This window comes from Chiloscyllium punctatum, chromosome 15 (assembly GCF_047496795.1).
Source record: "Chiloscyllium punctatum isolate Juve2018m chromosome 15, sChiPun1.3, whole genome shotgun sequence".
Lineage (NCBI taxonomy): Eukaryota > Metazoa > Chordata > Chondrichthyes > Orectolobiformes > Hemiscylliidae > Chiloscyllium > Chiloscyllium punctatum.
In genome coordinates, this window is record NC_092753.1 from 21,102,513 (window position 1) to 21,117,110 (window position 14,598).

Below are 14,598 nucleotides of genomic sequence, written 5' to 3' on the forward strand. Positions count from 1 at the left end.
GTGGTGGTGGTATAGTGGTGAGCATAGCTGCCTTCCAAGCAGTTGACCCGGGTTCGATTCCCGGCCGTCGCAAGCAGTGCATTATAACACCACTCCACAACCAAAAGAGCCGATCGATTCAGTGGGAATAGGACACCTCCGTCTGCACTTCACATTGAGTCTGCCAGACCTCTGGAGTGCAGACTCAACTTGGAAGTTGAGGATGTCCTCAGGTGAATTAAGGAGTCAAGTCGAGCACGGTTAAAAGAAACACGAGTCATGGCAGAATTCCTTGGTTTTCCATGTTATTTCGAAAGAAATGTTTCCGGATTTCAACATTACTCTCATTTTGTTTTTTTGTGAACGACAGCCTAATATCAAGTGAAATGTGGGTGGACAGTTCACAAATATCCAAACAACGTTATTTCTCATATCGAATCGGTAATGTTATTGTTTTAGGTGCAGGTCAGAAATAGGAGGAGTGGATACCAGCTGCTTTTATATTTCCAGTATGAGAAAATGATTCGATAAAACTCTGAGAGATGATAGAAGTGACCACACAGTGAGTGAAAGTTTAATCCAGGATAAAGTTAAAAATCACACAACACCAGATTACAGTCCAACAGCTTTACTTGGAAGCACTAGTTTTAGGAGTGCTCCGAAAGCTACTTGGACGATAACCTGGTATTGTGTGATTTTGAACTTTGTCCTCCCCAGTCCACCACAGGCTCCTCCACGTCATCATCCGATATAGTCATCATGGATTTGTTAAGGGAAGGTAGTGTCTGATGAAGGTGACTGATTTTCTTTGAAGGATAAAGAATGGATGGAGTGTATCCGATGTAGATCAACCTGATGATAAGAAGGACCATAAGATGCAGTATTTATAGCAAAAGGATTACAGTTTAATGCAGCTGAAATGATATATTAAACACATTTAGGTTAAGCCTTTCATCTTTTACAATGGGTTTACTAGTTTCCGTTCTTTAATATAAGAACCTCAGAACCTTTTCAAAGTTACGTTGTCGAGATAACTTCAGGTTGGCTAACAAAAGATGCCATCTCAGCTCAGACAATGCATTAAAGGTGTGAGGTTAAAGTCTGTCTGTGTCCCAATCTTGAGTCAGACTGGTTCTAGCCTCCCAGTCGGAGAGCACTTCAGCGCTCTGTGCCTTTCGGTCTCGGACCCCTGGGTGACAATGCTCCAAGGCAGACTATGGGATAGCCAACAATGCAAAGTGGCCAAGCAGAGGCTGATAGTCAAGTTCGGTACCCATGCGGATGACTTTAACTGGGCACTTTGGTTCACGTCACACGACACGTGACAACACTGCACTGTATACTATTTCACGGACACTCACAAGTACACGCACACACACAAAAGCACACTCCTACCGACCCACACACACATGCATACCCTCTCTCAAACACAAGCTCTCTCTCATAAACTCACTCAAACTCTTCCACATTCACAGCCACTCACGCACATTCTCACAAATTGATACCCCATTACACTCACACACATGCACCTACACACACTCTCACAGACCCGCATATCCCTACATGCACACACACACACAGACAAACACACACGCAGCCACACACACCCACACATGCACCCACACACACACACATGCATGCACCCACACACGCAGATACACACACACACACAGGACACACAACCACACATGCACCCACACACACACACATGCAGCCACACACACACGCATGCACCCACACACGCAGACACACACACACACACACACACACACACACACACACAGTCCCCCCCCACACACACACTGATTCCGGGTTCTCACGAATCTCAGCTGGAGACTATCATTGCCTGCAGACCCGACCTTCATCCCCCCACGACACCATGAAGGGTAACACTTGTTCATCCCCTTACACAGCCGTCTGTGCCCTCCCTTGACCCCGTCCTTTCCATCTTGCCCACCGCCCCTCCATGAAGCTCTACCTCCTTCCTGCGCAGGGTTGCTCTGACAATGTCAATTTCACGTCCTTTGTCAATTTCACTTCCTATGTCAATTTCACCGCACTACGTTTTCTTTTTCCCCTCACGAACCGGGATCACCCTACCCTGTGCTTGCTGACCCCACCCCCTACGTTTGCCTTCCCGGATAGCGCTTTGTGTTTCGTTGGACCCGCAGGAGTAGCTGCGGACGCTCTGCTTAAACCTGAGCGGATAACACTGTTCTGCTCGGAGACAGGGAGGTCTGCAGATGCTGGAGACCGAAACATCGATTTCCCTGCTGTGCATTTCCAGCAACACACTCTCGACACTGTTCTGCCACGACCCTGTCTCGGTTCCACACAATCCCATTCATCATTAAGGTGCCACGGCATCCCAAGGACTTGGGACCCATGGGAACTAAATGATGACAGCGGCCTCAGCAATCTGCACCCCCTGACCTTGGAAAGCCCATCTTGGTTCAGGTTACCTATCTAGGGCAGGGAGGGTTTTGCGTGCACTGCCTTCCCACGTCAGTGGAAGCGACCTTCACCAAACAGCTGCCCATGACTACCCCTTGCTGTGAAGTTAAACATCTCACAACACCAGGTTATAGTCCAACAGATTTAATTGGAAGCTCTAGATTTCGGACAAGCACCTGATGAAGGAGCAGCGCTCCGAAAGCTAGTGCTTCCAATTCAACCTGTTGGTCTATAACCTGGTGTTGTGTGATTTTTAACTTGCTATACCCCAGTCCAACACTGGCATCTCCAAATCATGCCCTCCTGTGAAAACCCCTTACTGCTGACTGACACCTCCCCCTCTTCTACAAAGTAAAAGAGAAATCTGCAAATCTATCAACGGGATCGAACTTCAAATTAATACATATTCCTCGAGAGGGTTCTGCTTCCCGAACCGTTACCCGGAATTCCCTCCTCTCCACAATTACTGCAGCGTGGCCTCAGTCTAATGGTTCCTCTGTTTTTGCCGTTTTTGTTTTCCACGAAAACTCTTGAGAAGTTTTAGAAACTGAAAGAACTGCAGAATTATGTGGGGCATGGATAGGATAAATAGACAAAGTCTTTTCCCTGGGGTCGGGGAGTCCAGAACTAGAGGGCATAGGTTTAGTGTGAGAGGCGACAGATATAAAAGCGACCAAAGGGTCAACGCTTTCATCCAGAGGGTGGTACGTGTGTGGAATGAGCTGCCAGAGGAAGTGGCGGAGGCTGGTCCAATTTCAACATTTTGGAGGCATTTGGATGTGTATATGAATAGGAAGGGTTTGGAAGGATATGGGCCGGGTGCTGGCAGGTGGGACTAGATTGGGTTGGGATATCTGGTCGGCATGGGCAGGTTGGACCGAAGGGTCTGTTTCCGAGCTGTACATCTCTATCTCGATGACTATGTCTACGCTGTAAATCAGAAACCAAACCCGAAGTCGGTGGTAAAGCTGTATGAAGAGAAATCAGAGTTCACGTTTCGGTCCGGTGAACCTTTCTGAGAACTTGACAAGTTTTAATTGTGTGATCGTTCCAGGGTTGCCCTGGGATTTTCGTGCTATTTCTGTTATTGATTGATTCCAGATGATGAGAAATCCGAAATGCTGCTTTGTGTGTATTAAAAAGTGAGGCGGGGCATCGGGAGACCGATCCACTCAGTAAAACTCGGTCTTTGATGACTTCTCAATTCTATTATTTCACTGCAAAATTTCCAACAAAACAACAACGCAATTTCGAGTCAAGAACTATTATGGCACATCAGCTGCTTGCTAGATCGCTTCGGGCTGTTGCGATGGTGGTATAGTGGTGAGCATAGCTGCCTTCCAAGCAGTTGACCTCGGTTCGGTTCCCTGCCATCGCAAGCAGTGCATTTTAACACCACTCCACAACCAAAAGAGCCGATCGATTCAGTGGGAATGAAACACCTCCGTCTGCACATCACATTGAGTCTGCCAGACCTCGGGAGCGCAGACACAACTTTGAAGTTGAGGATGTCCCCAGGAGGATTAAGGAGTCAAGTCGAGCACGGTTCAAAGAAACACGAGTCATGGCAGAATTCCTTGGTTTTCCATGTTATTTCGAAAGAAATGGTTCCGGATTTCACTCATTTCAACATTACTCTCATTTTGTTTTTTTGTGAACTGCAGCCTAATATCAAGTGAATGTGGGTGGACAGTTCACAAATATCCAAACAACGTTATTTCTCATATCGAATCGGTAATGTTATTGTTTTAGGTGCAGGTCAGAAATACGAGGAGTGGACACCAGCTGCTTTTATATTTCCAGTATGAGAAAATGATTCGATAAAACTCTGAGAGATGATAGAAGTGACCACAGAGTGAGTGAAAGTTTAATCCAGGATAAAGTTAAAAATCACACAACACCAGATTACAGTCCAACAGCTTTACTTGGAAGCACTAGTTTTAGGAGTCCTCCGAAAGCTACTTGGACGATAACCTGGTATTGTGTGATTTTGAACTTTGTCCTCCCCAGTCCACCACAGGCTCCTCCACGTCATCATCCGATATAGTCATCATGGATTTGTTAAGGGAAGGTAGTGTCTGATGAAGGTGACTGATTTTCTTTGAAGGATAAAGAATGGATGGAGTGTATCCGATGTAGATCAACCTGATGATAAGAAGGACCATAAGACGCAGTATTTATAGCAAAAGGATTACAGTTTAATGCAGCTGAAATGATATATTAAACACATTTAGGTTAAGCCTTTCATCTTTTATAATGGGTTTACTAGTTTCCGTTCTTTAATATAAGAACCTCAGAACCTTTTCAAAGTTACGTTGTCGAGATAACTTCAGGTTGTCTAACAAGAGATGCCATCTCAACTCAGACAATGCATTAAAGGTGTGAGGTTAAAGTCTGTCTGTGTCCCAATCTTGAGTCAGACTGGTTCTAGCCTCCCAGTCGGAGAGCACTTCAGCGCTCTGTGCCTTTCGGTCTCGGACCCCTGGGTGACAATCCTCCAAGGCAGACTATGGGACAGCCAACAATGCAAAGTGGCCAAGCAGAGGCTGATAGTCAAGTTCGGTACCCATGCGGATGACTTTAACTGGGCACTTTGGTTCATGTCACACAACACGTGACAACACTGCACTGTATACTATTTCACGGACACTCACAAGTACACGCACACACACAAAAGCACACTCCTACCGACCCACACACACATGCATACCCTCTCTCAAACACAAGCTCTCTCTCATAAACTCACTCAAACACTTCCACATTCACAGCCACTCACGCACATTCTCACAAATTGATACCCCAGTCCACTCACACACATGCACCTACACACACTCTCACAGACCCGCATATCCCTACATGCACACACACACACAGACACACACACACAGCCACACACACCCACACATGCACCTACACACACACACATGCATGCACCCACACATGCAGACACACACACACACAGGACACACACCCACACATGCACCCACACACACACAAATGCAGCCACACACACACGCATGCACCCACACACGCAGACACACACACACACACACACACACACACACACACACACACACACACGGTCCCCCTCCCCCCCCCCACCGCCACACACACACAAACTGTTTCCGGGTTCTCACGACTCTCAGCTGGAGACTATCATTGCCTGCAGACCCGACCTTCATCCCCCCACGACACCATGAAGGGTAACACTTGTTCATGCCCTTACACAGCCGTCTGTGCCCTCCCTTGACCCCGTCCTTTTCATCTTGCCCACCGCCCCTCCATGACGCTCTACCTCCTTCCTGCGCAGGGTTGCTCTGACAATGTCAATTTCACGTCCTTTGTCAATTTCACTTCCTATGTCAATTTCACCGCACTACGTTTTCTTTTTCCCCTCACGACCCGGGATCACCCTACTCTGTGCTTGCTGACCCCACCCCCTACGTTTGCCTTCCCGGATAGCACTTTGTGTTTCGTTGGACCCGCGGGAGTAGCTGCGGACGTTCTGCTTAAACCTGAGCGGATAACACTGTTCTGCTCGGAGACAAGGAGGTCTGCAGATGCTGGAGCCCGAGACATCGATTTCCCTGCTGTGCGTTTCCAGCAACACACTCTCGACACTGTTCTGCCACGACCCTGTCTCGGTTCCACACAATCCCATTCATCATTAAGGCGCCACGGCATCCCAAGGACTTGAGACCCATGGGAACTAAATGATGACAGCGGCCTCAGCACTCTGCACCCCCTGACCTTGGAAAGCCCATCTTGGTTCAGGTTACCTATCTAGGGCAGGGAGTGTTTTGCGTGCACTCGCTTCCCACATCAGTGGAAGCGAACTTCACTAAACAGCTGCCCATGACTACCCCTTGCTGTGAAGTTAAACATCACACAACACCAGGTTATAGTCCAACAGATTTAATTGGAAGCTCTAGATTTCGGACAACCACCTGATGAAGGAGCAGCGCTCCGAAAGCTAGTGCTTCCAATTAAACCTGTTGGTCTATAACCTGGTGTTGTGTGATTTTTAACTTGCTATACCCCAGTCCAACACTGGCATCTCCAAATCATGCCCTCCTGTGAAAACTCCTTACTGCTGACTGACACCTCCCCCTCTTCTACAAAGTAAAAGAGAAACCTGCAAATCTATCAACGGGATCGAACTTCAAATTAATACATATTCCTCGAGAGGGTTCTGCTTCCCGAACTGTTACCCGGAATTCCCTCCTCTCCACAATTACTGCAGCGTGGCCTCAGTCTAATGGTTCCTCTGTTTTTGCCGTTTTTGTTTTCTAAGAAAACTCTTGAGAAGTTTTAGAAACTGAAAGAACTGCAGAATTATGTGGGGCATGGATAGGATAAATAGACAAAGTCTTTTCCCTGGGGTCGGGGAGTCCAGAACTAGAGGGCATAGGTTTAGTGTGAGAGGCGAAAGATATAAAAGCGACCAAAGGGTCAACGCTTTCATCCAGAGGGTGGTACGTGTGTGGAATGAGCTGCCAGAGGAAGTGGCGGAGGCTGGTACAATTGCAACATTTTCGAGGCATTTGGATGTGTATATGAATAGGAAGGGTTTGGAAGGATATGGGCCGGGTGCTGGCAGGTGGGACTAGATTGGGTTGGGATATCTGGTCGGCATGGGCAGGTTGGACCGAAGGGTCTGTTTCCGAGCTGTACATCTCCATCTCGATGACTATGTCTACGCTGTAAATCAGAAACCAAACCCGAAGTCGGTGGTAAAGCTGTATGAAGAGAAATCAGAGTTCACGTTTCTGTCCGGTGAACCTTTCTGAGAACTTGACAAGTTTAAATTGTGTGATCGTTCCAGGGTTGCCCTGGGATTTTCGTGCTATTTCTGTTATTGATTGATTTCAGATGATGAGAAATCCGAAATGCTGCTTTGTGTGTATTAAAAAGTGAGGCGGGGCATCAGGAGACCGATCCACTCAGTAAAACTCGGTCTTTGATGACTTCTCAATTCTAATATTTCACTGCAAAATTTCCAACAAAACAACAACGAAATTTCGAGTCAAGAACTATTATGTCACATCAGCTGATTTCTAAAGCGCTCCTGGCTGTAGCGATGGTGGTATAGTGGTGAGCATAGCTGCCTTCCAAGCAGTTGACCCGGGTTCAATTCCCAGCCATCACAAGCAGTGCATTTTAACACCACTCCACAACCAAAAGAGCCGATCGATTCAGTGGGAATGAAACACCTCCGTCTGCACATCACATTGAGTCTGCCAGACCTCGGGAGCGCAGACACAACTTTGAAGTTGAGGATGTCCCCAGGAGGATTAAGGAGTCAAGTCGAGCACGGTTCAAAGAAACACGAGTCATGGCAGAATTCCTTGGTTTTCCATCTTATTTCGGAAGAAATGTTTCCGGATTTCACTCATTTCAACATTACTCTCATTTTGTTTTTTGTGAACTACAGCCTAATATCAAGTGAAATGTGGGTGGACAGTTCACAAATATCCAAACAATGTTATTTCTCATATCGAATCGGTAATGTTATTGTTTTAGGTGCAGGTCAGAAATAGGAGGAGTGGACACCAGCTGCTTTTATATTTCCTGTATGAGAAAATGATTCGATAAAACTCTGAGAGATGATAGAAATGACCACACAGTGAGTGAAAGTTTAATCCAGGATAAAGTTAAAAATCACACAACACCAGATTACAGTCCAACAGCTTTACTTGGAAGCACTAGTTTTAGGAGTGCTCCGAAAGCTACTTGGACGATAACCTGGTATTGTGTGATTTTGAACTTTGTCCTCCCCAGGCCACCACAGGCTCCTCCACGTCATCATCTGATCTCGTCATCATGGATTTGTAAGGGAACGTAGTGTCTGATGAAGGTGACTGATTTTCTTTGAAGGATAAAGAATGGATGGAGTGTATCCGATGTAGATCAACCTGATGATAAGAAGGACCATAAGACGCAGTATTTATAGCAAAAGGATTACAGTTTAATGCAGCTGAAATGATATATTAAACACATTTAGGTTAAGCCTTTCATCTTTTATAATGGGTTTACTAGTTTCCGTTCTTTAATATAAGAACCTCAGAACCTTTTCAAAGTTACGTTGTCGAGATAACTTCAGGTTGTCTAACAAGAGATGCCATCTCAGCTCAGACAATGCATTAAAGGTGTGAGGTTAAAGTCTGTTTGTGTCCCAATCTTGAGTCAGACTGGTTCTAGCCTCCCAGTCGGAGAGCACTTCAGCGCTCTGTGCCTTTCGGTCTCGGACCCCTGGGTGACAATCCTCCAAGGCAGACTATGGGACAGCCAACAATGCAAATGGCCAAGCAAATAGTCAAGTTGGGTACCCATGCGGATGACTTTAACTGGGCACTTTGGTTCATGTCACACGACACGTGACAACACTGCACTGTATACTATTTCACGGACACTACACAAGTACAAGCACACACACAAAAGCACACTCCTACCGGCGCACACACACATGCATACCCTGTCTCAATCACAAGCTCTCTCTCATAAACTCACTCAAACACTTCCACATTCACAGCCACTCACGCACATTCTCACAAATTGATACCCCAGTGCACTCACACACATGCACCTGCACACACTTTCACACACCCGCATATCCCTACATGCATACACACACACAGACACACACACACAGCCACACACACCCACACATGCACCCACACACACACACACATGCATGCACCCACACACGCAGACACACACACACACACAGGACACACACCCACACATGCACCCACACGCACACACATGCAGCCACACACACACGCATGCACCCACACACGCAGACACACACACACACACATACACACACACGCACACAGTCCCCCCACCCCCCACACACACACTGATTCCGGGTTCTCACGACTCTCAGCTGGAGACTATCATTGCCTGCAGACCCGACCTTCATCCCCCTACGACACCATGAAGGGTAACACTTGTTCATGCCCTTACACAGCCGTCTGTGCCCTCCCTTGACCCCGTCCTTTCCATCTTGCCCACCGCCCCTCCATGACGCTCGACCTCCTTCCTGCGCAGGGTTGCTCTGACAATGTCAATTTCACTTCCTATGTCAATTTCACCGCACTACGTTTTCTTTTTCCCCTCACGAACCGGGATCACCCGACTCTGTGCTTGCTGACCCCACCCCCTACGTTTGCATCCCGGATAGCGCTTTGTGTTTCGTTGGACCCGCAGGAGTAGCTGCGGACGTTCTGCTTAAACCTGAGCGGATAACACTGTTCTGCTCGCAGACAGGGAGGTCTGCAGATGCTGGAGCCCGAGACATCGATTTCCCTGCTGTGCGTTTCCAGCAACACACTCTCGACACTGTTCTGCCACGACACTGTCTCGGTTCCACACAATCCCATTCATCATTAAGGCGCCACGGCATCCCAAAGACTTGAGACCCATGGGAACTAAATGATGACAGCGGCCTCAGCACTCTGCACCCCCTGACCTTGGAAAGCCTATCTTGGTTCAGGTTACCTATCTAGGGCAGGGAGGGTTTTGCGTGCACTGCCTTCCCACATCAGTGGAAGCGACCTTCACTAAACAGCTGCCCATGACTACCCCTTGCTGTGAAGTTAAACATCTCACAACACCAGGTTATAGTCCAACAGATTTAATTGGAAGCTCTAGATTTCGGACAACCACCTGATGAAGGAGCAGCGCTCCGAAAGCTAGTGCTTCCAATTAAACCTGTTGGTCTATAACCTGGTGTTGTGTGATTTTTAACTTTCTATACCCCAGTCCAACATTGGCATCTCCAAATCATGCCCTCCTGTGAAAACCCCTTACTGCTGACTGACACCTCCCCCTCTTCTACAAAGTAAAAGAGAAACCTGCAAATCTATCAACGGGATCGAACTTCAAATTAATACATATTCCTCGAGAGGGTTCTGCTTCCCGAACTGTTACCCGGAATTCCCTCCTCTCCATAATGACTGCAGCGTGGCCTCAGTCTAATGGTTCCTCTGTTTTTGCCGTTTTTGTTTTCTAAGAAAACTCTTGAGAAGTTTTAGAAACTGAAAGAACTGCAGAATTATGTGGGGCATGGATAGGATAAATAGACAAAGTCTTTTCCCTGGGGTCGGGGAGTCCAGAACTAGAGGGCATAGGTTTAGTGTGAGAGGCGAAAGATATAAAAGCGACCAAAGGGTCAACGCTTTCATCCAGAGGGTGGTACGTGTGTGGAATGAGCTGCCAGAGGAAGTGGCGGAGGCTGGTACAATTGCAACATTTTCGAGGCATTTGGATGGGTATATGAAAAGGAAGGGTTTGGAAGGATATGGGCCGGGTGCTGGCAGGTGGGACTAGATTGGGTTGGGATATCAGGTCGGCATGGGCAGGTTGGACCGAAGGGTCTGTTTCCGAGCTGTACATCTCTATCTCGATGACTATGTCTACGCTGTAAATCAGAAACCAAACCCGAAGTCGGTGGTAAAGCTGTATGAAGAGAAATCAGAGTTCACGTTTCGGTCCGGTGAACATTTCTGAGAACTTGACAAGTTTTAATTGTGTGATCGTTCCAGGGTTGCCCTGGGATTTTCGTGCTATTTCTGTTATTGATTGATTTCAGATGATGAGAAATCCGAAATGCTGCTTTGTGTGTATTAAAAAGTGAGGCGGGGCATCAGGAGACCGATCCACTCAGTAAAACTCGGTCTTTGATGACTTCTCAATTCTAATATTTCACTGCAAAATTTCCAACAAAACAACAACGAAATTTCGAGTCAAGAACTATTATGGCACATCAGCTGATTTCCAGAGCGCTTCTGGCTGTAGTGATGGTGGTATAGTGGTGAGCATAGCTGCCTTCCAAGCAGTTGATCTGGGTTTGATTCCCGACTATCGCAAGCCGTGCATTTTAACACCACTCAACAACCAAAAGAGCCGATCGATTCAGTGGGAATGAAACACCTCCGTCTGCACATCACATTGAGTCTGCCAGACTTCTGGAGTGCAGACACAACTTTGAAGTTGAGCATGTCCCCAGGAGGATGAAGGAGTCAAGTCGAGCACGGTTCAAAGAAACACGAGTCATGGCAGAATTCCTTGGTTTTCCATCTTATTTCGAAAGAAATGTTTCCGGATTTCACTCATTTCAACATTACTCTCATTTTGTGTTTTTGTGAACTACTTTTAAATATCAAGTGAAATGTGGGTGGACAGTTCACAAATATCCAAACAAGGTTATTTCTCATATCGAATCGGTAATGTTATTGTTTTAGGTGCAGGTCAGAAATAGGAGGAGTGGACACCAGCTGCTTTTATATTTCCAGTATGAGAAAATGATTCGATAAAACTCTGAGAGATGATAGAAATGACTACACAGTGAGTGAAAGTTTAATCCAGGATAAAGTTAAAAATCACACAACACCAGATTACAGTCCAACAGCTTTCTTTGGAAGCACTAGTTTTAGGAGTGCTCCGAAAGCTACTTGGACGATAACCTGGTATTGTGTGATTTTGAACTTTGTCCTCCCCAGTCCACCACAGGCTCCTCCACGTCATCATCCGATATCGTCATCATGGATTTGTTAAGGGAAGGTCGTGTCTGATGAAGGTGACTGATTTTCTTCGAAGGATAAAGAATGGATGGAGTGTATCCGATGTAGATCAACCTGATGATAAGAAGGACCATAAGACGCAGTATTTATAGCAAAAGGATTACAGTTTAAAGCAGCTGAAATGATATATTAAACACATTTAGGTTAAGCCTTTCATCTTTTATAATGGGTTTACTAGTTTCCGTTCTTTAATATAAGAACATCAGAACCTTTTCAAAGTTACGTTGTCGAGATAACTTACGGTTGTCTAACAAGAGATGCCATCTCAGCTCAGACAATGCATTAAAGGTGTGAGGTTAAAGTCTGTTTGTGTCCCAATCTTGAGTCAGACTGGTTCTAGCCTCCCAGTCGGAGAGCACTTCAGCGCTCTGTGCCTTTCGGTCTCGGACCCCTGGGTGACAATCCTCCAAGGCAGACTATGGGACAGCCAACAATGCAAAGTGGCCAAGCAGAGGCTGATAGTCAAGTTCGGTACCCATGCGGATGACTTTAACTGGGCACTTTGGTTCATGTCACACGACACGTGACAACACTGCACTGTATACTATTTCATGAACACTCACAAGTACACGCACACACACAAAAGCACACTCCTACCGACCCACACACACATGCATACCCTCTCTCAAACACAAGCTCTCTCTCATAAACTCACTCAAACACTTCCACATTCACAGCCACTCACGAACATTCTCACAAATTGATACCCCAGTACACTCACACACATGCACCTACACACACTCTCACAGACCCGCATATCCCTACATGCACACACACACACAGACACACACACACACAGCCACACACACCCACACATGCACCCACGCACAAACACATGCATGCACCCACACACGCAGACACACACACACACAGGACACACACCCACACATGCAGCCACACACACACACATGCAGCCACACACACACGCATGCACCCACACACGCAGACACACACACACACACACACACACACAGAGCCCCCCCCACACACACACTGATTCTGGGTTCTCACGACTCTCAGCTGGAGACTATCATTGCCTGCAGAACCGACCTTCATCCCCCCACTACACCATGAAGGGTAACACTTGTTCATGCCCTTACACAGCCGTCTGTGCCCTCCCTTGACCCCGTCCTTTCCATCTTGCCCACCGCCCCTCCATGCCCCTCTACCTCCTTCCTGCGCTGGGTTGCTCTGACAATGTGAATTTCACTTCCTATGTCAATTTCACTTCCTATGTCAATTTCACCGCACTACGTTTTCTTTTTCCCCTCACGAACCGGGATCACCCTACTCTGTGCTTGCTGACCCCACCCCCTACGTTTGCCCTCCCGGATAGCGCTTTGTGTTTCGTTGGACCCGCGGGAGTAGCTGCGGACGTTCTGCTTAAACCTGAGCGGATAACACTGTTCTGCTCGGAGACAGGGAGGTCTGCAGATGCTGGAGCCCGAAACATCGATTTCCCTGCTGTGCGTTTCCAGCAACACACTCTCGACACTGTTCTGCCAAGTTTCTGAGTATTTCACAAAGTTTAAGTGCGTGATCCTTCCAGGGTTGCCCTGGGATTTTCATGTTACTTTTGTTATCGGTTGATTTCCGATGATGAGAAATCCGAAATGCTGCTTTGTGTGTATTAAAAAGTGAGGCGGGGCAGCATGAGACCGACCCTCACAGTAAATCTCAATTCTACCATTTCGCTGCAAAATTTCCATCAAAACAACAATGAAATTTAGTGTCAAGAAGTATTATTGCACATCAGCTGATTTCTAGGGCACTGCGCGCTGTTGCAATGGTGGTATAGTGGTGAGCATAGCTGCCTTTTAAGCAGTTGATTTGCGTTCGATTCCCCGCTGTCTCAAGCTGTGAGCTTTGAACCACTCAACAATAAAAAACAAAAAGCGCCGGTGCATTCAGTGGTAATTAAACACTTCCATCTGCACATGACATTGAGTCTGCCGGACCTCTGTAGTGCAACCACAATTTTGAAGTTGAGGATGCGCCCTGGCGGATTAAGGAGTCAGGTCAATACATGGTTCAAATAGATTGGAGTCAGGGCAGCATTCCTTGGTTTTTCATTTTCAAAAGAAATGTTTCCGGATTTCACTCCTTTCAACATTACTCTCAGTTTTTTTTGTGAAATACAACTTAATATCAAGTGAACTGTGGGTGGGAAGTTCACAAATATCCAAAGAACGTTATTTATTATATCGAATCAGTTACTTTATTTTTTAATTGAAATGGACACCCATCTGATTGTGTCGTGCACAGACAGAATCTGTTTGCTCACTTCATTCACCCTGACAGACTCTTGAGTATTTCTGCGGAATGGATGCAATTCCCACTTGTGGCCAGTAGTGGTCACTAACTTGTGGAACAATGAAGTTCCCTGATCAGAGAGAATGAGAGAACAGACAATAATTGTTGCCCTTGTGTTGGATGGTGCAGGTCAGAAACAAAAGACTGCACCATGTTCTTCGCAGACTGCAACACATTATCGCTGAGGATGCGCACCTCGCCAAGACCTTCCCTCTGCCTTCACTGCTCAGCTTTAGATCGCCACCAAACCTGAAACAGATCATTG

General features: G+C 46.7%; 2 non-coding genes across 2 annotated transcripts; both read left to right on the forward strand.

Annotated features, from left to right (window-relative positions):
- On the forward strand, positions 1–72 carry trnag-ucc (transfer RNA glycine (anticodon UCC)). The gene has a single exon. It is a non-coding gene; the product is annotated as a tRNA-Gly (tRNA).
- Positions 73–7,510: 7,438 nt separating this feature from the next.
- On the forward strand, positions 7,511–7,582 carry trnag-ucc (transfer RNA glycine (anticodon UCC)). Its single transcript has one exon. It is a non-coding gene; the product is annotated as a tRNA-Gly (tRNA).
- Positions 7,583–14,598: the final 7,016 nt, after the last annotated feature.